At 41.3% G+C, this 22907-nt stretch overlaps 1 long non-coding RNA gene across 1 annotated transcript; it reads right to left on the bottom strand.

Moving 5' to 3' along the window:
• Positions 1–8326: 8326 nt before the first annotated feature.
• Positions 8327–11789, bottom strand: LOC123370957. The gene is made up of 3 exons (XR_006579657.1): positions 11622–11789; positions 9203–9387; positions 8327–8407 (listed from the first exon to the last, which is right to left on the bottom strand). It is a non-coding gene; the product is annotated as an uncharacterized LOC123370957 (long non-coding RNA).
• Positions 11790–22907: the final 11118 nt, after the last annotated feature.

Here is a 22907-nt window from a genome sequence, read left to right as displayed (position 1 = left end):
CATCTAAGGTATGAGATTCCAGCCCTGAGAAGCTGACAATATAATGGTGATGAAATCAAGGGGAGCAAAAACAAAAACAAAAACACAAGCTATTGTTCAGACTGGAAGAGTTTGTAGCTAAGAATAACAGAGATCCCGCTGGTGCCACTTCTGTCATCAACATTCTTATTCCTTTCTATTGTATGCCAGTGCTATGAGATTTTATTGTGAGCATGGGGCTTCTAAATAAAATAAAAAAATAAAATTGATGGGCCAACACAAACCTCCAAGAGTCAGGAAAGGTTTCCCTTGCAGACTAAACATAATGGGAACAAACAGGAGAAAACAAGAAGTTGATATATCAAATGCTATATAATGATTATCAAACAGCATGTGCTGTTTGACAATCCCAAGAGATTTCATCTATCAGCATTTCTACCAATGTTATTTAATTTTAAGCTTTATTTTGTCCTAGGAATCATTTACAAGCTTTTTTTGGGGGGGTAGATATTTGTTTAGAAGTGACTTTTAAGTGTATAAGAAACAAAGAAGAGATACAGAAGTGTGATTATCAGAGGGGTAGCCGTGTTAGTCTGGATCTGTAAAAAGCATCAGAGAGTCCTGTGGCACCTTATAGACTAACAGATCTAGTGTGAGTGAGACATGTGAGTGTTTGCTTGATCCCCATACAGACTGATTTTGAATAGTAAAACTCCCATTCACTTCAATAGGAACAATATTGGGTCCTTACATTTTGAGGTATGCAGTTGAATGCTATCTAAATTAAGTGCCAGCTACTGAGTATGTACCAAATGATGCTGCAAAAATTCTCATTGGCCAGCAAACACAGATGGATGGGATGTAAGTTAATTTCATCTATCCCAATGATTCTCTGCTATTGACCTATTTATTTGAACAAGTTCAGGGATTAAAGTTACAAATAAATGGACTTCCACAGGCAGGTAGGCATCTGCAACTAGGACACAGTATAATGTGTAGGCCTGCCATAAGGTTTGCCTGCTTGAATCTAAAATGGAATAAAAAAGTAGGGATAGAGGCAAAAATAAAGGAACACATAGTAAATGTGCATCTTTGCCTGTCATGCTGAAACTGACAAATCTTTAAATATTAAGGGTCAAATCCTAGCCCATAGTTGCACAAGAAATAGAGGTAAAGGAATTATGCTTCCCTATGTAAAACAACCCTACACCTGACTGATCTTCAAATTGTTGGGCCCGGTGCTGGGAGTGCATGATTTTCTTAATCCCCATGTTTATCTCCATGCATTCTGCACCTCCTTCTCCCAGCACAGGAGCAACTCTACAGCACAGATCTGTCTTGGAGAGAAAATGCTCAGGCCAGTCTCCGCAGGCTGGCATTTCCATACCACACTTTATATTTTGTGGAGTCATAAGAAATCTCTCTTGTCCCTTTCCAATTGCCTTGGTGGAGGGGGCAGATCTCTGACTTGATACCTCTCTCAGCTGCATTTAGAATGGTCAGCCTAAAGCACAGTTTTTGGGAAACATGGCCCTTTACCATTTCCCACAGCTGGCACTCAGCCATGGGGAACCTTCCTCACTCTACCCCAAACACCCCCCTCCAATTCAGTCAGTGTCTCTGGTATCTATTCAGCATCACCCACGAGGGTACAGGTATTGGCATCAGGTATTCCACAGCATGGACACAAGGGCAGGGCTTGACAACTGGCTCCAAAGCTTCATATCCCTATGAAACATTCTAGGCTTGGGCTTCTTTATTTTCTTTTTGACCTAACATTTATTGAAATAACTCTTTATAAGGCATCATCAGTACCTCACTTTAAGAAAAAATACTAATGATACATTTTGTATAGATTTGTACTGTACAGCAGTAACACTATATGAACATTAATGTTAATACAGGACATCTTCTGAATCATAGTAAGTACTTTACACATACTTAAGTGTATGACTGTTCTGAACTCCTCAAAGCACAACACAGATGAAAAATATCAATATTGTATCTTCAGCCACAGTCAGAAGGGTATGGGAATACATGGGATGTTTTGTGAAGAAAAAAGTTATTGCCTTCAGAAAGAAATACTCACTGCATATTATTCACTTATGGTAAGAGATATCTAGAAAATGAGTCAAACACTTGGAAACATGCTTGTATTTTGTCATGTTTCTATATTTAATTGTAATCTTTTAGTAGCCTCTGAAGAGAAGAAACTAAGGTTGTAGCTCAATATAGACCCTAAAAGTAAAATTCAAATAACGTTGGAAAGAAGTTCCTTTGGTTAATCTACATAACTAAGCCTTTCCAAAAAAAGTGTCTAGGGTTTCTTATTACAATAATAAATTCACATTGCTGTAACTTTTGAAGTTTTTTAATCACATATTGACCACTGGCATTTTTCGAGACATATTATAATGCATTTTTCTTTCAGCAAGAGAGACTTGATCCAATGCTTGCTGAAATCACATTGAGTATTTCCACTTGCTACACTGGGATTTGGATGAAGGCCTTAGCCAGAATTTTAAATGCCATCTTTCTTTGATACTTTTTAGAACTAAACTCTGGCTTTGAGTAATATCCACGTTAAGGGGTGGAGGCAATGGCAAGAGGCATTATTCCCACAAATGCAGAAAGTGATCTTAGAGGCAACAATTTGTTCCCAATCAATCCAGTATTTTATTTTAATTGCTCAAACAAATTTGATTAATGCATTTGGGAATTTTTTTTCTGATTGTGGACTTGATCTGCTGCTAGAGATTGGATGGATAAACTTCTATTGCCTCCCATTGTACCTCAATGTACAATAGTTTCTGCAAGCCCATAATCTTGCCCTTCATGGTTGATTCCATGCATCTGTATTATTTGACTTTGTCTGTCCTGGTGTGAATACCCACAAAGAGTGTCTTCTATGATGATTTGTTAAGGATTTTTTTTTAAATAGGAATTAAAGTGAGCATACCCTCAGTTATGAATAAAACATGGTCTCAAAACTTTTGCTTCCTTTCCTCATTGAAGAGCACCTGGACACTGAAAGAATGAGGAAAGCTTACCACTAAAGTAGATCTTCTCTTAGATAACATCCAAGACCAGTTAGGAAACAGGCATATTCCTTTGAGTCTCATACTTTCAATCCATAAAGGAATCAACTTCTATTACTATTAAAACCTATAGTCTTTACATCAGCTGAACCGAACTGAAAATTCTATTTCTCAAGATTCCCACTGAATATGAACAGACAGAGATGGAGCATTCATAGCAAATTAAAGAATTCACATGCAACATCAGCTCTAGCCTAAGAAACTTTTCTATACTTGAATATACTGCTCTCCAGGTGAGAACTTTATTTTAAGTTAACCAGAAAGTGTACCAGAGCTACAGAAAGCATATGCATGGTTTAATTCACTACAGCTCCTTAACTGTATGTTTACTTGTGTCTGAGTAATAAGGTTCACGTTGGGAACAAAGGATTGAAAATTTCTCAGCACTCAGTGCCCAAGAAAAAGTAACAGGTTCCAAGGTACAGCCCAACTCCTTAGCTCTCCTCTTCCACTCTTCTGCTGTATGTTGATTATAATTTCAAAGAGGATAACCTGAGATGCTGTGGTCAAAAGGTGGGGATCTATCATAGGGTAGTATTTCAGTGGCTGATATGGACGATTGCTGGGGATGCGAAAAGAAAAGGGGTCGTCTTCCCTCTCCCACCTCCCTCCTGTCCAGAAAGAAAAACTGGGACAATTAACAAGAATCAGGAAAAATAGTCAGAGTCTGTCTCCTCCTGACTGTTCTCTCCTAGTTTGAATCTGTCTCCTTCAAATCTAGCTGTACCCTACTCTCTTCCCTCCCACACTCCACTTGTTGCTTGGCTTGCAGAGACAGCAGGGAAGGACCATCCAGAGAGCACATACTTCCTCTCTGGGGCAGATTTGAATTAACCCCTCAAAAGCCACACTTCTCTGTTCTGTGCCTCTTCTCTTGGCTGTTTACAGCCCATACACTGCAGGGGCTTAAAGGTATAGCTAGCCCTGTACTCTGCCTTTGTGGTGCAAACCTGAATTACGCCCCCAAGAAGTCTATGTTGTGTCTGACTCCTCACTCTGCTGCTTCCAGTCTACATGCTGCAGGGCCAGTAGCCACTCACAGAATGCAAGTGTACTACAGTCTCCAAGATCTGGAACAGCTTGAGGCACACCAGAAGTCCCATGGTGGTTACAGCTTGCACTGCATGCTGCTATACTTCAGCCACACAGAATTCTGTCTACAATACATCTGACACTTGTGGCATTATTAGTGAGGATTAGCACTATTTGTGCCTAATGACTAGATGCTCTTCCTCCTAATCAGTGCTAGTGCTAGCCCATTGAGGGCCCCAAGTAGGAATATTTTGTCCGTCCCCCCCGCCCAACACATACTAATAATTAATAAGGGGCTCCCTGGAGCAGCTCTGGGCCCTAAGCAATTGCTTGGTCTTCTTATGCCTAGCGCTAGCTCTGCTCCAAAGTGACTATTAAGAGTGCTGAGACCTTGGCATTTGTTATGTGCAATGTAGCAGGGGGCAGGAGAGCGGGGGGGAAAAACTCTTCACTATATGAACTGAGACCAGCCCATTACAGCTTAAACAGGAAGTGGTAGCGAACATGCAGAGGCAAAGTTAAGGAAGTGTGTTCCAGGCAGGACGTAGCATGTAGGAACTTTACACTTCTCAAGCACTAAGGGGGTTGGAAAACCGCCCCCGAATTTAGAGCGGCTGAAGTGGTTCCCACCCCCCCACACTCGATCAGGAGACACACAGATTAAGCGCCGACCAGGTGCGTACCACTGGAACACGCAATGCATAGAGCACCAATCAGGGGAGGGGGCGAGGAGTTGGATTGAGGTTGCACATGCGCATAATAGAATGATTTATGTAACCATTATAATAAAAGGACGTGGAAAACCCCCGCTTGGGGCGCTCCACTGGAACAGACTGACGGACTTGGCTTTATTTATTGCAACAGTAGCAAAGCATTGAATACTTAAATAGCTTTAATGTCAGATAATCAGAAAAAAAATCATAGCTTGGCTTGATATATTAGGGAATTAGAATCCTAAAATATTTACCTTAGTTTATTGTTTAAAACATAACAGTTTAATTTACCTTTTTTCTTCAAGTTTACCAATTATCTGTGGTTATAACTAGGGGATGCATTTCAGAAGAAAGTAAAGGCCATTATTAAATCATTGGTGTGTATATTGAGGGTTTGTTAATGTCACATTTTGTATGTGCACATGCACAAAAGTAGATATTTTGTATTAATAATCTGGGGAAATTGCATTTTGAATTGATGTTTAAACAACTGATTATTAGAATTTCTAACTTTGGATGCATTTTTATAATTTACTGATTACTAAATGCTAGTTGACAAACTTGAGTGACCGTAAAGTGATCTGAATTAAGGACCCCTGCCTAGATGAAAGTGCTCTTCCCAGAGCAATAAAGCAGAATTAGGATTATCACAGTGTGAAAGTATTTTTATATGATCCTGATACTCTGATGATAGAGTTCAAACAAATTCATGAGAAAGTCTGAAATTGTGAAAATGATTTAAATACTATGCTTTACAAGTGTAATGGTATAAGAATTAAAAATATGCATGGGAAGATAGATTGTCCTCCTCAGCCACCATGTATGGAAGGGATTCTCTAAATATGGGTTTCCCCTCACTGCCTCTGTGGGACCTCTTTCCTGCATAGTCTGTGGGGAGTGGTAACTAAGTGACTAGGGAGTGACTGAACTGAATGGGGCATGGGATATCATATATGATCTTCATACTAGCCCTGCAGACTTTTCTGAGTAAAGTAGGATGTTATATTCATGTCACACAAGGATGAGGCACTGCCTTCAGCTCATTAGTGACTAATGAGGATGTTAAACATTTTTAAGATCAGCAGGACCAGAACTCTGTGGCCTAGGGATCCACTGGCAGCTATTCTGCTAGGGAGCAGGATGAGTGTATGTGAGAGGGACAGGGGGATGGCTGCTGTGGAGACCCTGACATCTTCTGCTAGCTCCTTAGGATCCACACTCATCCTAGTCTTTCCCTGTCCCTAGTCCTCACTCAATACAGTTTCTGGGCAGGCCCCATGGTCTATTCTGTGAGGATTATTTGGCTATATCTACACTATGAGTTTATACTAGCTAGCCATGGTGCCACAGCTGTGCTGGTATAACCCAGTAGTTTACACAACCTACACCACTTAAGGGTTCCTCCCTCCCCCAGTCAGTAGAAACACACCTCCTCAAACAAAATTAGCAACATCAATAGAAGCATTGGTCCATCAACATAGCTGTGTCTGCACAGGGGTTAGGCTGGTATAACTATGACAATCAGGGGTGTGCTTTTTCCACCCTGACTGGCTTAGCTATGTTGAGCTATCATTAAGTGTAGGCCAATCACTTGTAATTTTTAAACAGCAAAGAGAATGCCAGTTAACCTGTAAGGTGTGTTGAACTGCAAAGCATCCCTAGCCTTAGTTGATATGGTTGAAAGAAACTGCTGGCCTGCTTAGATTTGTATAATGATTGAAGAAAAAAAAAAAAGCACAGTTGCCTTAGATAATTATGAGCTTGATTGTAACATTCAAGTACAGCCCATGGCAAGGGACTGTATGGCGTCATTCTCTACTGTGTCTTTCAGAGTTGTAAATGACTACACAAGGGGCCAGCTCCTCAGCTGGTGTAAACAGGTGTTGTTCCACTGATATCTATGCAGATAGTCCAGTTTGCACTCAGAGGATCTGGCCCATGGTGTAAAGGCACTGGAGAATGAGGCCTACTGGAGAAATGGAATTAGGCCTGGAGAAGGGGCTCTGGAACAGGGTGGAGCCAAGGGATCATAGCCCAGCCCCCACCTCTCCTCTTCCCCTGAGGACCTGCACCTTGTCCAGACCAGAATCTGGAGCCTGGCCTGGGTAAGAGCTGCCCAGGCAGCTGTGGACCCTCCACCAGCTTAGGGTGGGGAGAGCCCCAGAGTAGCCCCTTCCCATGTCCCCACCCCCAGGGCTCCCTGCCCAGGGCAGGTGGAGGGTCCACGGCTTCCCACAGCTGCCCGGGAGGGTCTTACCATGGCCCAGCTGCAGTTCTTCAGCTGCTGATGTCCCACCCCCAGACCAGACTGGGCAGGTGGAGGGTCTGCAGTTCCACGGCCTAACTCCAGCTTGGCTGTGGGGAAGGACCAGAAGGGGGGAGGGGGGAGGGGGAAGAGAAGAGGAGGGGCAGGGCCTCATGGCCACCCCACTTTTAGGAATAATCCATCACCCCTGGCCTGGAGTGTTAAGTCAGTATTCAAGGAAAATCTGACCTCAATTGTCTACTACTGGAAGAGGATCCTAAAGTCAGAACAATTAAAAACTCTACAAATAAAATTGCATTTAATCAGGTCTAGTACCCTTCCAGTCATTGAGTTCTTCATGGCCTGGACCCACAAAGGGACTTTGGCATTGTGATGCTCAGTGTTGCAACACCTAACTTTTAGGTATCTAGAAAGTCATCAGAATCTGCAAAGCCTGAGTTAGGTGCCCAGGCTCACTATACAATGAATTAATGAATTGGGGGCAGGAAAGAGAGACAGGCACCCAAGAATGAGATCCACAAAAAGCTAGTATGCTAGTTGGGGAACCACTTAAGCTAGCTAATAGTCATACTTAAATACTCATTGGGTCAGAGGAAGGACGGACTCTTTGGCCTGCTCTCATGACTAGTTATTTACCCAAAGTGAGACAGCTTCAACAGGAGAGACCAGAAGCCCCACATCAGAATATCACATATCATATCAGTGGGCACTGTCCTGAAAGGTGGACATCCTTGTTCGAATCTTCTCTCCCCACCAGGAAGTTTCCCACATTGTGGGTGAGTGTTCCAACCACTGGGCTAAAAGTTATAAAGGAAGTGGCACAGAGGAAGCATCATTTTCTCCTCCAGCCAGATTTTGTATGGGACCCAATCTGGTATGCATATTCGGAGCACACCTACCTGACTGAGCCCTGTAGGTATGAGGCAGCAATGTGCATGCCCATAGGCAGAAGCTTAGGTGCTTTCTATGGGAAAATTCAGAGAGCAAGTGAGTTCAGATGCCTAATGGGTTAGGAAGCAGCTCGGCATGGACTGAGGATCTCCGTGGCACCTAAATTTTGTATTCAGGCTCCTAAAGTGGTAAGTTATGCTCCTAGGTGCTTTTGTGGCTTTGGGATCACGTGCCCACACTTACTGTAGCCAACCTCTTCACATTACCTTTCAGGAGGGGAATCACAAGCTTTTTCCTTTGCTTGAGGGTTGAAACCCCATTAGTGGTAGAAGCAGAAGTGAGGTAAATTCAGAAGCCAATTTACTTCTTTAGGTGGCACCTAGCTGTGATTGTCCCCAGGAACATTCCACACAGGTGATCCAAGTTATCTAAAACAAAAGCTAAATTTATCTGGCATCATTAAAAATGAAAGAGAATCACAAACAAAAACATTGAGCAGAATATAAACACAGTTAGACTAAAATATTATGAGCTCAGGGAACTCAGCTGTGAACTTATTTGCTCTGAGTATTGGTTAAGTTACCTGAAGATTTGACATAATAGTATAAAATATCTCTCTCAACTCAGCCAGCTGTCAGATAGAGGTTAGGATCTTCCTGAGAGGAGTGAGTGTTTCCAATGATTTGGATATCCTGCCCGTGCAAGAAGTGCATTTCTTAATTCCTTCCCTATTTCTTTATAGTCATCTATTGTTTGGTGACTCTTGATTTTATTAGCATATTCTATATTACCTCATTCTTTAACCTAGAATTGAGCATACACTGTCATTATATTTTGCAGTTTTCCCAGCTACACAGGGCCTGAGTCTATACTGCCTGCTAACCAATTTCTTCTGGCAGAGTAACTTTCATTCTAATTGGATTTGATAAATTTAAAACTAACTCCATAACAGTGGGTGGGGAGGAAGCTTACTAATGTTTAACACTTCATTCCAACTTGCAGTTTTTGTGGGTATGTATTTAGTTGTGTTATAATTTCAGTGCAGTGGTTTGATTCAAGAATAAGGGGGTTAATTACTTTCCTGGCTATTGTTAGTGAGGTTAATGTATTAAGATGGCCATCATGTAGTACTAAGGTTTCTGGAATCCTATTTATTATTGTGCAGCTCTGAAAAGGTTCAAAGTCCATGTTCAGTTTGGATAAGGCACTTATTTGAAGTTTACCTGAGTTAGCCAAGACTTCTATGTGCAAAATTGGGCTGGAAGTTTGTAAGAGCAGGCTTTGATCAGCTTTCCAGCACTTCTGCTACCTGTCCCTGCCAAAGTTTTGGAAACAGTCTCTCTCAGGCTATTTCAGCATGATCAATTACAGTTCCAATCAGACAGCGGGAGTAAAACAAGGTTTGGTTCTAAAAAAAAAAAGTCAAGAGTTTGAAACCAGTTAGACCATGCATAATGTTTAAAGTCACAAAAGTGACCATCTCTTAAAAAGAGTGCTGTCTGTGTGTATTCAGAAATATATACTCTACGAGCAATTTGAGACAATGACCTGGATTTTTATCTGGCTTCTATAGCATCAGCAGAGTTAATTTTCAGTTGCATTAACTTTCTGACTGGTATAGTGAATATGGTGACATTACTCTTGCATAGTACACAGATGATGTGTGATCCAGAAAGACAACAGATTCAGGTGGAATTTAGAGGGTGCATGGGGAGGAAAAACAACAAAACCAAAAACTTTTACTTGTCAACAAAGTTGATATGGAAACCATTGACATGGAAACTCATTTTTACACTAACCTTTCAGTGTATAATTACATTATAATATGAAGAGTTAAGTTAAAGTTCTAAGTAGATGCAAAATGGTTCAAACAGATGGTGTCAAGTTTTGAAGAACCCCAAATCATGTGAAAAACTTGTTTAGATGACACTTCCATTACTCATTAGAATCAGTTAAATATGCTCTCTACATCAATCCATGCCCTAGTAACATCAGTGAAATGTTTTATTTTGTATACATAGAACTGGATGTGTAGATGTGCATCTAACATTTCCCAGATGTGTTTTCAGTTTTCAAAGGACAGAGGAAGATCCACCTCAGAGGAGAATTCCTTCCTAGAGTTTGGTGGATTCTTATAGTTCAAACTATTTAAGCACTTCCATCCAAATAGGAGTTTTCAAGGGTTTGAGGAAATCCATGTAGAGAGAGAAGGAGGCAGATTTTTGCTACTTTGTTGAGACAGCAGTAAGGCTATTAAAAATGAAATACATTTTTCAGATTTAATATTCAATTGGAGGTGGTGTCCAGTTTAGAAAGAGGTACAATTCCTCCCCACATCCCAAAAACACGCAGTTTTCTAAATATTATTGTTCACTTTGCTACTTATTTTTTAGTTTCCTATTATTCTGACTTTTTCCAGTACTTATTCCAGTACTTTTCTTGATATACCTCTAAAGACACAAAAATATCAAATTTCTTTGAAGTGTAGGAGGAATTTGTTTTAGGGGAATGAAAAGGTGGGCCTGTTCATTTTTATTTATGGGGCATCCTGGCAGGAAGTGAAATTCTTTCACTCTGAACTAGAGGGAGAAATCCAAGAAAGAGACATTGGCCTAGAAAAGTCTGATCACTCCTCTCCTATCACATCCACATTTTTTTTTGTTCAAGATCCTACAGAAGATGGGTGAGCTAGGCACCTAATTGCAACATTTAAGGACCAGTGGCATTCACAAAACCACCACTTACCCCTATAGGCACCTGAGTTTTTGCTGGTGGGCACATGAAAAGCTACCTATGTCCTGACCCCACTGAACAACTTGACTCTTAGCCCATGCACACCTAAATCCCAGTGGGATTCATAAAATAGCTGTTCCTCTGCCTATCTCACCTTCAGGGCCTGATCCAGTGCTCAGAGCACACCTGCACAAAAGGCAGAGGAGAAGGCTATGGTGATTAGAGCACTCACTCAGTGAGTGACACCTGGGTTCAACCCCTCAATCTGGCTGATTCAAAGCTGGAAGTTGAACCCAGGTCTTCCAGATAAAGGGCGAGTACCCTATCCATGGGTACTTCTCTTTCTGCCCAATTGACTATTTAAGTAGTACACACAGGAAAAAAAGAATAATTTCCACCACACCAGAATACCCTCCTATAGCCCAATGGATAGGGCACTCATCTGGGAGGTGAGCAACCTGGTTTCAAGTCCCTGCTCTGAATCAGGCAGAGTGGGTATTTGAATCTGGGTCTCTTATGCTGGATAAATGTTCTAAGCACTGGACTAGAGGGGACTGCAGCACCACCAATACTACTACTTCCTCATCTGTGGTTTTTCTTGAGAAAGCCCTGGCCAAGTTAACTACAAGAGGATTTAGGGTAATGAATCCTAAGAGGAATTAGGTGCCTAGCTCCCTTTGAGGTCAGCACCACCTCCCTGGTTTTGTGAGTCAAGCCCTTCACTTCCTTTGCCTTTACTAAGTAGTGTTCAAAATGCCTAAACTCTAAACAAAATGTTCCATTCAACCCCCAAACATTTTCCACTTTTTTCCAAATTCACCAAGAATCCCAAAAAGTTCCAGTTCAACCAAAAATGTTTTTTGAATACCAGCAAACCAATAAGTCAATCATGTTCATAGCTCTGCTCACAATTCTTGCTGCAGGGTTCTTAGTTCTGTCCTTGCTGAGACTTTCCTGTAGCTCCCCACACCTAGGTGGCTCTACTCCCTGAATACTACACTCTCTAAGCCACCTACCCAGGAGCTACAACAAGGCTTTATGTCTGGATAACTCCTACAACCCATCTACACCTTTGAGACTTTCCATCACTGAGCTCATGCTGCCCATAGTATCTCCCAGCAGGCCTAGTTCTGAATTATATGCTTCTGTCATGTGAACCCTCTATTAATTCCTTCCACCTGGAGAGGTGGACTAAGACTGGCAAAACTGAGCTTCATTCCTCTTAAAGGGCCAGCTCACTGTGTGACAAGCAGCCTAACTCTGGACACCCACTTTTGAAATGTCAGTCCAATGTGCTTAACTATCATGTCCTCACCACACTGTTTGAGATTGATTTTCCTTCCACAACAGCAACTATGGAAATCAGTTTTCACACATTGCCAAACAAGATGACTGGAACAGAGTGTAGTTTAAAAAGTTGATGTACTGTCAACCACTTACTGGCTGAAATTACATAATAGAACCCCATGTCCTCAAGTCTAGCACCAAGAGAGGGAATTATGTTTACATGCTCAGAGCTTTATAATATCATTACTAGTAGAAAAGAACCCATGAGGCATGCAGAATAACTACTTTTTATACCTCCTTCATACTGCCATTTTAAATTATGTTTATTCATGCCAAATTCAGTCTGCAACACATTTTTATTTTGGCTATAAACTCCTGAAAATGTGGATTTGTATTTGAAATGCTAACAGGAGCTAAACTGATAAACATTGCTGCTGCTACTGCTTCCAAATTTGCCAGGTTTCACATGGAAATGAACTGACATTACAGGGCAGCCACAGATATTTTAGAGATGGCTGATAGTTATTTATTAGGTTGGGTTGCTTTTTAAATGCTGCCTACTTTTGTGGTGGAACATGAGGGCTGTTTAGTTAGTGAAGTGGTTTCTAGATTGATGGCTATGTTGAGAAAGATAAAACTGAAGCTCTGGTTAAGAGCTGAAGCTACTAAATAACCCCATAACCATGATATCATTCATGATCTTGAACTTCCCTCTTCGTACAATTCCTATAAAATCCTTCTGTGATGGGGTGCAACTTACCTCTGCAGCGCCTCCTGCTGGCTGTCCCAGGGATTAGCTCTGCTAGCCAGTGCACCTTCTTCTGGTGATGTCTCACCACTGTCACTTCTGCTCGTGGACTCATGTCATTCTAAGGACCACAGCATCCTCTTCAGGACACAGCCCTCCAGCTGTGCCACATTCTGTGTCCCTCCTCCCCCTTTTGGGGGAACGTATCACAGGTTCTTCAGTGGTGAGGGAGGGAGAAACCCGGGCCTGCCCACTACTGCAGATCCTGGCCCAGGGACCCTGTAAATGGCAGCCATGCACTGCATCCCTTCCAACCCCTCAGTCTACTTCCATGACCACTTCCCTACAACCTCAGCACCTTTTCTGCTCTTATCTCAGGGCCTCAGCTTAGCAGTCAGCCAGGAGCTCATACTTTCTCCCCTGATCCTGCACAGCACTTCTCTGTCCAAGGTGCTAGCTTGCCTCCTCCAGCAAGGCAGTCAGTACTCCCTCCTTGAGCTCCAGGGAACAACTGCAGCTGTTCTGCCCAGCAGCCCTTCTTATATGAGTCTGCCCTCCCTGACTGGCTGCTCCTCACAGCCCCTCTCTAATCGGCTGTTTTCTCCGCAGTCTCCCCAGGGCTCCATTAACCTCTTACTAGCCAGTGAACAGGGAAGCTTACTGTCATGGTCAGAACTACCGGGGGTGCTGGAACAATTTTTATAGTGGGGCTGCTGAGAGCCATTGAACCAAACTGTAAACCCTGTATGTAATGGAAACCACTTCAAGCCAGGGGGGCTGGCAGCACCCCTAGTTCCAGCACCCATGAGTACTACCCAGACCGAAATCTAGAGGGACTGAACAAAAAAGTCCGTTCATAAAGTGAAAAAAGATTGTAAAAGCTCCTTGAGGGCATGGCGGCCCAAGATTGTTGCTAAAAATTTAGCAGATACATGTTAACCTTGTGTTTCACCCTTTGAGGGTTTTCAGTGCCATTTGGACTCCAATATACTGTTATGTTGGAGGGTGTTGACAGCTGAGTGGACATGTGTCTTGAATCTCTGAGCAATTCACTGAAACTGATAGGCTGATTGAAATGCAGCTGAATGAGGGAGTGATTAAATTCCCCTTTGTTTAGTGGTAGCTAAAACAATAGAAGCCACCACTACCCAAATCATAGACCAGTATGGCACGGTGGGAGTAGAAATTGAGCCATGCAGGCTGAGGGTTTTCCCTAGGAACTGTTGGCAAACACAGGCATTGATTGGATTACAGATGTGAATAGAAGCAGAAAGCCAGAGTTAGGCACCCAGCTCCCACTGACGCACAGGATACATCTACACTGCAAATTAAAGTGTGTATGTCAGGGACAGGCATACTTGTGCTAGCTTTAATCTTGCTAGTGTGGAAGCAACAGTAGTGAAGAAGTGGTGGCACACATTTCAGCACATGCTAGCTGCCCCAAAACAAGCCCACTGGGGAGGCTGGTTACATACTTGAGTTGCTAGCCCATACTGCTGAATCTTCACTGCTATTAGGTGTGTTAACTAAATTAAAGCTACAGCACAGATGTACCCACAGTATGAGAAGGGTTGTCAACAGGCTGTTTTTTTCCTGCCTTTCCAGTCAAAAGAGGTAATGGGAAGGGTTTTCGCTGCACTATTGCAGCTGTTCATGCAATAGTTTTAACTACCAGCTGCACATGTGATGGCTAGGAATGTGCCATGGCCTGGCCGGCACGGAAGTCCTACTCTTATCCTCACCTCCCAGGGCTGAGAGGGGGCAATGGATAGCCCTCTTTCTATTGCTGTTGTCTTACCCTTTATAAGCTTCCCTTAAGACCAGTTTGGCAGCAGGTAATCAGTGCACCAGACCCCACTCCTTCTTAAAGATGCCAGCCACCCTGTCATATACTTTCACTGAACTGTTTCACAATTTTATATTCATTGTCATCCAAAAAAATAATGAGTGTCAGAAGGGGCAATTATTGTAGAAAGTGAATTTGATTTTGTGATTAGAGCTGGAGACTGGAAATGAGGAGACCTGTGTTCTATTTCTAACCATGCATGGCTTGTAGTTTGACCTTAAGTAAATCAATTAATCTCTCTATGCATCAGTTTCCCCATCTGTAAAATAGGGATAATACTACTTACTTACCTTTTAAAGAACTTTGAAGTCCCCAGATGAAGAGTATAATTATAGGATAATCCTTTCTTGAATAAATGGCAAGGTCACAATTGTATGACGACTTTGCAGACTTTCAAGACATGTCCTCTTTAGAAATTCTCAAGTCAAATGAGTATCTTTCTGACTCAAATGCCACTAAAGATTAAAGTGACTGAGAAGTTCTATGCTAGCAAAGATTTTTTTTTAAACCTTTTAAGGTGCCAGCTGTACTAAGTGTAAAATGCCTGATCTCCACTGTCACATTGTGACAGCATTTAATACTGTTTGCTAATCAAAGTACCATTTTAGTTTATTTTTGCAACCTAGGGCTAGTGTTTGTATTTATTTTTAAATCTGATCAGCATTTTTCTTCACCAGTACTGTGTCACTCCATCCTCTCTTGTGACCTAACTCTGCCAAGTACTAAGTACGCTGCTCTAAGTATCTTCAGATCCCATTGATTCTACTGCATGTTTGGGGTTCAATGCACCTTATGGATGTTTCAGGATAAGAGGTACTTTATTCACTCCTGGAACTGCGGTCTGCCCAGCCATTCTTTTCAGAGAAAGAGGCTTTCTTCCTAATTTTACAGGGAATCACAACATTTTAATTTAGCCTTTGTTTTGAGAACCAATGTGATTCCAATTAACTAAGAAACTTGCCTGGTATTTGGATTTCACGCCCCACTTGAAATCCTCCACTGGGCCAGATAATTCTTTCATTTCACTGAAGTAAATTAAATTATTCCAGATCTACAGCAGTGTAACCGAAAGCAAAATCTGTCCCACCATTGCTCCTTACCTACCATATCACGTTAAACAGTCAGATCTTCAGCTGATGGACTGAAGTCAGAGGAACTATGCTGGATTACACCACCTAAGGTTTTGGACCTAAGAGTCTTGCCCTTGTCCTTACCTTCAAGGCTCTGCCCAGCTCTACTTTCCATACCATGATGATTTTGTGTTGTTCTATTTTCCTAATCGAAATGTCATGTGTTTCCAGATCAAATGCCTTACAGAAGTGTAAGTACATTACAACAACACTATTATCTTTATCCACCAAATTTGTAATCTCATCAAAAATTACATCAAGTAGTTTAACAACATCTATTTTCCATAAACCCAAGATGATTTATATTAATTATATTACTCTCCTTTAATTTTTTATTGAGTCCCATATCAGCTGTACCTTTATTTTACATGGGGCTAAAGTCAGGCTGATGCCCTGCAACTACTTGGGTCATCCTGTTTAAATATTATAATATTGACACAGCATTAGCTTTCTTCTGGTCCACTGGAACTTCCCCAATGTTCCAAGATCTAATAAAAATCAACATGAATAGTTCGGTGACCACATCTTTTAAAATGGTTGGATGCAGGTTATCCGAACCTGCTGATTTAAATGTCCAACTTCAGTAACTGCAGTTAAGCATCCTCCTTACTTACTATTGGAATGGATATGTGATATGAGTGAGATTTAGGTCACCTTTGCACACATATCCCAGACTTGTACTCTCTATAGATCATATGTAGCTGAGAATTTGGCCCTCTTTCTCCAATATGTTCTATAGTTCAATATGTTGCTTATCATAAATGACAATGTACAGTTTGGAACCTTAAATTAAGCACTTTGAAAAGCTAAGGAAACTACTATTTAAGAGACGTATCTATCACATTATGAGCAGATTTACCTAAAAAACCTCATAGCCCCAAGTGATTAATATATTTAGTGATTTTAGTAAGGTGGTATACAAAAACTGTAAATTAAAGTGAACAGCCTTACAATAAGGATTAGAGAAGATTTGCAAAAGCATATCAAACTTTCCACTGTTACAAGATGAAGCAACTATTTATAATTTCACCATATTCACAAAAGAATTAACTGATATAGCAAAGACTCTCATGTTGGGCAAAACTCCCAGGTCTGATAATTGTATTAGCAGTTTTGAATTAGTCTGTGCAGTGAGTAATGCTTTCTTATCCATTCAATTAGCAGTCATCTCTCTACGTTATTTAAGGCAATATGTAACATTTGGATGGATAGCGTCTGAGCTAAAATTTTCAGAAATTAAAACTATGTCTACAATGCTATGTGTACCTCCACTACAGAGAAATCTGACTGTCCATGGGTTGTGTAAAATATTTGCCCTCTTTCCTAATAACTATTTTCCATTTGTTTGAAAAGGATGTAGAAATACTAATGGTTTATTTGAACTGCCTAGTCACACACACTCCCCTTCCTTAATAGAGAAACTAATAGATCTGGGCAAACAAATAGTGACCTCTGACTGTAGAACTTGTAGAAGAAATGAGCATGAACATGAATCTCTGTGATCATTATTCAGCATTTGCTGTAAAAGCTTGCATTTTACCAGCAAATTCTCACCCAACTGTAAATCAACAGTAATTCCACTGAAAGATTTACGCTGGGGTAAAACTGGTTTAAACACTATTGGTCGACTCCTTCTGTCCTTACCCAGGCAAAATTCCCACTAATTTCAGTAGGATTTGGTCTTCTATACCACAGATTACTGCAGTGTGTCCTTATTGCTATAATTAGTCACTGGAACCTTTTGGCTTTTAGAAGATCCCTCCTTCTGGAAGCATATGAAACTTCAAAGTGAGTATGGCTTTCAGCAAGCACAGCTTTCATGGAAGGTACTAAACAGGATTAACACAGTAGGTGTTAGTTTGTGTTTTCTTCAGAATAAAGATACAGTCATCATAGAAAATTTAGGGCGGACCAAGAATAAAAATGCATGAGTCCTGCAACATTATTGAGGGGGACATGAAGAGAACAACAAAAATGTGGTGCATAACCATTGAAGCTATTTCTATCCTTCAAAACCATCATACTAATTTGCTAATACATATTTCCATGTGACCAGATATGGAATTAAAATTATGTTCTTTTCTATTTTCACAAATGATTAAAATATGTTAATTATACTATAAACAATATAGTTAGAGAACATAGAATGTATCATTGGGCAATATCCTATTTCTTTCCTATAACATGATGGATTGGAGTTTTTTTTTTCTCTATGGGTTTGGAGTTTGTTTGCTTTTTTTTTTTTTTGGGTAATGTTTATAATAGTGTTAAGAATTCATTCAATGAGCCATTTGCTAAAATGACTTGTAAAATTAATTGCACTGAACTAGAGTATGGTCAAATCTTGTTTGCCTTACACAAGCCTAGACACAGTGGGACTCGTTACAATAGAATTGCTCATGAGTAAGACTTTGTAGGTTCTGGTCCCATCTGAGTGATGGGAATGGGATTTGGAACTCAATCCTTATGAATTAGGACTACTCAGGTGAACAAAAGTCTGCATTATCTGGCTATTGGTTAGTAGTTTAGAAACAGTTTCTTTTAGAGAGACAAGATGTGATGAAGTGGGGTTTTCCCCTTGTTGTGTTGTATGTGAGTCTATGTGAGCTTTACTGTTTTGCATGAATACTGTGTGTACCTCAGTTTCCCAGTGTTCTAGTGCATTACACCAATGTCTAGGTGCTGGGAATAAGGGTGTGTGACTTTTGTTGAGGCCCTCAGGGGGCAGGTGAGTCTGTTCAAGCTGCCTGCGCATAAGCAATGGACACTGCCCTTCATAACCTGAGAATCAGAAGGGAGATGCGCCCAGGTGATACCTTGCCCAGGAAGCAAGACAAAGATCGGGAGGAGGGGCAATGGGTGTGTCGGATGTCAGGTTGCTGGAAGCTTGGCAGTCGGCTGTTGAGGACTCAAAGCGGGGGAGTCTAAGATGTCCAGCCCGGCGTCCCCCCAAGATGGACTTTGCTGAAAGTCACTGATTTCTGTGCTAACAAGGTCTGTTCTATGCTGTGTCCCTGTCAACTAATAAACCTTCTGTTTTACTCACTAGCTGAGGGTCACTGCTGACTCTGAAGCTGGGGTGCAGGGCCCTCTGGCTTCCCCAGGGGGTTCCCATCCAGGTAGACCCACCCAGGGGAAATGTACGGTGAGAGCAGGGATGCTGAATGCTCTGAGGTCAGTCCCAGGAAGGCCATAGCCAAAGAGGCTCCTTGCCCTGAACAGCATGCCCTGAGGGGAGTAACGCTACCCAGAGTCCTGTCTGGCTTCATACAGGCAGTCCAGAGCATCGGACCTGTGACTCCATCATCTAAGATGGGTGAGGTATTATCTTTTAGTGGACCAACTTTCTGTTGGTGAGAAAGTCAAACTTTTGAGTTTACACAGAGTTCTTCGGACCTCAACAAGCTTTGGAGCTTACACAAAGATCTGAAGAAGAGCTCTATGTAAGATCGAAAGCTTGTCTGTCTCACCAACAAAGGTTGGTCTAATAAAAGATAATACCTCACTCCACCTTGTCTCTCTAATATCCTGGGACTAACATGGCTACAACAACACTGCAGAGTTTCTTTTGTCATTTACTTCTGAAATCATTAAGGTCCCAGTTCAACAGTCCATCTCTATAAGGCAAAGTACTTAAACATGATTAATTTTAGGCATGTTCTTAAGTGATTTCCTGAATTGGAGCTTTATCCTGTGAGGTGCTGAGGACCAGAGCCTGAAAGGTATTTAGGTGCCTACCCCACTGAGCACCTGCAACTCCTGGTGACAAGAAAGGGCATTGAGAGGACTCAGTACTTAGTGCAAAACCCCAAACTCCTGCTATCACTGTTCATCCTTTCAAATTTATCCTAAATACGTAACGGCAAACTGATAGACTATTCTATCTGAAGGAAAAAATAATAATTATATTGTTCTTGTGTTATAATGGTGCGTGATATTTCTTCGCTGGTCACAATGGGTCACTATGGGGTGCAACACATTTCAATATAAGAACCATAATATGAAATGAGTGATAAAATTATACTTCAAAGACCTCTGTCAACCTGGATACATTTTATGGGATAATCTGTGATCCAGATGGTAGTGAGATTGAAATTGTTCTTTATTCCCCCCCACAGTACTTTGGGAATAAGATACTGTGATTCAATGCCAATGTATGATCAGTAAAGAAAAATGCTGGCAATATTTCGGGGTGTGTGTAAATGGATGACCTGAAACTACAGTGATTAGTAATAGGATAACTTTGAAGGTATGAAGAATTACTGGACAAAACTTCAATGTATTTCATGGTATATTTCCATGGAATACCAAGAATTTACCAGTACAAATAATATCAGTCAGTACATTTTTATACACTTATCCAATCATCAGGATAGGAAGTGTGATCAGAGAATCTCTTACTTCTAGCTGCATTTAGCTGTGCACAAGCCTATTGGGGATGCTGGCAGCTGACTATAAATTAGATCCTCCCCTTAAACTGATATATGGGGAATGTCACAAATATAGCATATAAACACTGCCCTTCTTCTCCCCCCTCTCCATACACACAGTTCCCTGAGCTTTGTCAGGCTCAGCATGGTCTTCACTGAAAAATAAGGTACATATAATTACTACGGCATTATAAACATTGGTCTCCCTAAGCCTGCTACTCCTTGTGATCAATATTTTTTCCTGTGCTCCTACTGATTGGCAGTCACTAATATCTCATTTTAGGATGTTTCCTGTGCCAAAGATAAAGTTTTTCCTCTGACTGTCTCTCATAAGAGGTTAAAAAGTTGTTTCCCCTTCAAGAACATATATGCTGTGATGTACTGTCCCTTTAAATGTTTGCGGACTCTGTATTCTTCCTCCCCAGTGAAAAGCCTCACTTTGGTTTCTGTTTTGCTGCCAAAACAATATAGTCACCACAGCAGAGAGCTCCCCCTGCATCTCTATCAATTTTTCTGCTGGGTCAAAAAACAACACTGGTGATGTGGAGCTTCTATCCCAAGACTGTCTCATTGCCTGAACAAGAAGAGTAAGCAAATAATACTATATAAAAAAAGGAAAAAAGTTCACCAACAGGTACAAGGTGGCAGACTGCTGTTTTGCTGCAAGGGACAGCAAGCAAGAGAGGGGAATTAGGCAAAAAAGAGTAGAACAAAGTAGGAGGTGGCTGCTAAGCTGCTAGAGACAAAACATGAGAGCAGCCATTTTTGAGAGGAGAGCAGCCATTTTTGTTCTCATGCAAACTACAGAGAGTGAGCGCGAGAGAGCCTACCTGCACTGAGAGAGTGTTCAGCCAGCAGCGGGAGATCAAGTTCAGACAGTGCACCTTAAAAAGGAAAAATAAAAAAAGTTTCCCTGTGGAAAAGAACCATCCAGGAGGGCACAAAGTTAACAAGAAAAATGAAATGGCAACATTTGTGGTCAATATAGGTGAGTTTGATGAGAACTGTGACTCATGGGCAATGTACCTCAAATGTTTGGAACAAGTTGTAGTTTGCAATTCCATTCCAGATAGACAAAGAGTTTCAACCTTGCTGACAGTGATGGGTCTGAAGGTATACAGACTGCTGCAACACCTATTTTCTCCAATTATGCCTGGAAATGCCATGTATGCTGCAATTACTGCAGCAATGCGGGAACAATTTTTTTCTACCCCATTGATGATAGAAGAACAATGTCAGTTCCATTAGTGACATCAGGGATGTGGAGAGTTGGTAACACAGTTTGTTGCTGCTTTAAGTAAGCTGTCAAATCATTGTCATGCAAATAAACATTAAATGATGCCCTGCATGACCCATTTGTTTCTGGGTTACACAATGACCAAATTCAGAGAAAGTTATTGACTGTATCAGGCTTACCTTCAAGAAGGCTATTGAGGTAGCTATTGCCATGGAAACTGCAAGAAATGTTCTCTTGAATTTAGTGTGAGCTGAGATGTTTACCTCCTGAATCAGTGAAACAGAACCACCGGAACATAAGGAATTTCCATATGGCCATTGTACACAAACTATACACACTGGGAAGGATTGCTGGACATGCCAGGTCATAGCAGGAAGTGCCAGAAGATCTGTCACACAGTTCAGTGATCAGTGACAAAGTCACCACCTTCCATCAAAGAAGACACTTATGAAGACAGAATCTAAGAAAGGGCAGAAATTGGAAATTCATAATGTGGAAAAAGATAAGAAGTCTAGTGACACTGACCAAGACCTAGCACTGCATGTGTTATCAGAAGTTGGAGTAAGAGGTGGCATCTGGGTCACACCCTTCATCGAGGACATTCCTGCATGACTGGAGCTGCCATTTCACTGGCTTCTGTATCTGCCTATCAACAGAGTCTGTCACAAGTTCCTCTGGAAGAAACCTCCACAGTTTTGAAAACTTATTCTGGGGAAAGGTTAGTACCAAAAGAGATATTCCAGATGAAAGTTCAACTAGAATGGACCATCAGTGATGTTGTCTTTTATGTGACTGAAGAAAAGGAAAGTTGTTGACAGGTCATTGCCCGTTAAGTTCAATTTTTCAATTCTGTAAAGGGACTCAGTACAGCAATGCTGGTGGGCTGTCATACCCAAGCTTCTGTCAACCCACAGAAACTTTGGACCAAGTGATTTATCTCAATTTGATGGACAGGTTACCCATCACTAGCATAGCCATCAACAAAGAAACCACTAAGGATGATGTGCTTTCTCTTGTGATGGGAATAGTACTACAAGGTACAGTGTTGAATCCTCATTTTACACAATTTGTGTGATGTCAACCTCAATTATTGGTGAATAAAGGTTGCATCTTATGGGGAACGTGTGGTCATTCCAAAAAAATCAGTTCAATCTCAGGTTTTGGAAACTCTTCATGAAGTAATTTTGGCATTGTATGGATGAAGGCCATATTCCAAAGTCATGTCTGGTGGCTGGGAATCAGAAACATTGAGAGGAAGGCGAAGTGCTGTACTGCATGTCAGCAAATTCAGCATGATCCTGGCCCAGCTAATCCACACATTTGATGATGGCCTCAGATTCCTTGGACATGTATTTATGGACTTTGCCAGCCATTAGAAGGTTATGTTTTTGGTCACAGTTGATGCCCATTCGAAATGACTAGATTTTTTTAGAATGACTTCTACTTCAGCTACCAAGACCATTGGACAACTTTGTACCTTGTTTAGTCAATTTGGTTTACCATTACAGTTAGTGAAT

This window comes from Mauremys mutica, chromosome 5 (assembly GCF_020497125.1).
Source record: "Mauremys mutica isolate MM-2020 ecotype Southern chromosome 5, ASM2049712v1, whole genome shotgun sequence".
NCBI lineage: Eukaryota > Metazoa > Chordata > Testudines > Geoemydidae > Mauremys > Mauremys mutica.
This window is presented reverse-complemented; position numbering and strand designations above follow the sequence as displayed.